Here is a 2,251-nt window from a genome sequence, read left to right on the forward strand (position 1 = left end):
GAAAAAAAAAAAAAAAAAAAGCTCTCATTCACTCACTGTGGCTTTATTGGCCATCGTGAACATCCCTTTCAAACTGAGGGTGAAAGAAACCATCCATCAGCCGGCTTGTTGAGAATATTTATGACTGGCGAGTGCCTCAGCAGTTACTCACTGGCAGGGTTCCTGCAGGGGAGTCCTGGATGGGACAAAACACTAATGACACACCAAGTGTCCTGGTTAGAGGCTACAGTGACAAATGCAGGGATGGAAAAATGTATCTTTAGGTTTACAGTAAAAAAATGTGCAGGGAAGGGTTAGAGGTGCAGGTCAGGTTACTGCAAAAATACTGCAACAGATGTTTAGCAAGTTTGCAATTGTTGGGTATATAGTTGTACATTTTTAATATGTTCATCCATGAACCAAATTTTCACATATCAGGCAAGCAAATTGGTTGGCTGTAGACTTGCGTGTTTGAGCTACAGGTTTACTTAATTGGTTTTTATTTACATTCTGTTTAAACTTGCAGTTTTTACTCTTTCCCTTAGCTGCATATCACTGGGGATGCCACAATTCCCATTCAAAAACAGAACTGTGCTCTCTAAAAACTTAAAATTATTACAAGTTGGGTTGTTTTAGACTCAACTCTATGGTTAAAAAGTGACTAACTTTTTTTCTGGGTTATATTAACTCCGGAAAAAAGTATAAATTGGGTTGAAATGAAACCCAAAACATTAGTATTGGTCAGAAACACAAAAATATATCCCAACATGGATAATCAAGTATTGGGTTGAAAACTATATGTTACACCATTAAATCTAATTGTACGTAAAGTGAATTTTTACATTTCTACGGCATTCCACTTGGGCCGAATCCAAATTCAATCCGTACCAATGCATTTAGCCCTCCAAGTGAAAGATATGGAAAAATAGTCGCTAAGTCCGAATTAATTCTCTACCATTTTCTAGTGCTCTACGAATCTACAATTCTAAAATTGAGCGCACTGGACATTTCCCAGAAGTCTTTGCGAAAAACAAGCGTGCATCGATGCTCACTACATTGGCGAATATATACCACAATGCATTGGGGTCAAACAATTTTTGCCCAAAAAAATGTTTAAATGCATTTTTTAAATAAACCATCCACATTTTTATCACCTGAACACAATGGAGTCTCAAATAAACGTGAAATGTTCGTTTTGATTCGATTTGCTCTGCATTTAGAAATACAAAACAAAAGGAGTGAGCATGGTGTCCAAATTGCTTTTGAAATCCAGGGCACTAGATCGTCTTTTAGTAGTTAAACTTACATGACACCAGGCTCAATATTATAAGCAAACTAAAGTAATTTTCTTCTTTGTTACTTGCTTTAAAGAAAATAAACAAAAGATGCTTCGGGAATTTTAGTGTTTTGGTTTTGTTTTTGTAATACACAAATTGGATAGAAGCAAAAAATTGAGGCTTGAACTGAAATGTGTGGAGAGTAAATTTATGTTCCATCCCCACTTAGAGAAAAGAGGGCTGGTTTACATTACTACCTCCTTCTCCAAGTCAGTTCTTGCCTGACTTGCTTGGCTGTCTGTCTGGATTCAGTCTCCAGGTTGATGTCGCTCAAACTGCATGCGGCTTGCACAGGTCACACTTAAGCAGGAAGCTCCATTCATTGTTTTTTAGTAACCTAAATGTTTTCTTTCATCACCCTGGAAGCTTCTCGTTAGCAGACGTCATCTTTTTTTCTTTTTTCCAAAGGATAACAGCTGTCAAACGGCAGTCATGCTTTGCTGCACAAAGTTTACCGTGCATTGCATGTTGTAGAACTAAAATGGAAACAATTAGCCTGTCAACACTGCAGCATGGAAAACAGACTTTTATAAGAAAAGACTCCTCAAGATAAGAGTTTTTTTTTCTCACAATGGCTTTGTTCTGACGTTGTGATCAACTGTTGAGTATTGTTGACTGATAGCCTGTTCAACAGCATTCCAGCTTTGTACTGTCTTGCAACAGGGGTAGGTGCCTTATTAGATAGCAAAAGTGTCCACGTCGTGGGACTTTATAGGGGCCACAGCAGATTACTGTCAACTGCTCTGTGAGGTCAGTGTCAGTTACTTGGGATTGCTACAATCACACAACCCACAAAACAACTGTCTTGCGTGTTGGTGATCAGCCATCTGTGACCAAAAGCAAACTAGACTCTTGTAAGTGGGAGAAAATCACCAAGCTGGTGAGCTGAAGTGGCGGGGAAGGAGGGAAAAGGGTGGAGGAGGAAAGGAGAGGCA

At 38.9% G+C, this 2,251-nt stretch overlaps 1 protein-coding gene across 4 annotated transcripts in view; it reads left to right on the forward strand.

Moving 5' to 3' along the window:
- LOC112163194 (mediator complex subunit 13L) overlaps positions 1-2,251 on the forward strand; it is an 83,842-nt gene that overhangs the window by 2,196 nt on the left and 79,395 nt on the right. The window lies entirely within an intron of this gene.

This window comes from Oryzias melastigma, linkage group LG12 (genome assembly GCF_002922805.2).
Source record: "Oryzias melastigma strain HK-1 linkage group LG12, ASM292280v2, whole genome shotgun sequence".
Taxonomy (NCBI): domain Eukaryota; kingdom Metazoa; phylum Chordata; class Actinopteri; order Beloniformes; family Adrianichthyidae; genus Oryzias; species Oryzias melastigma.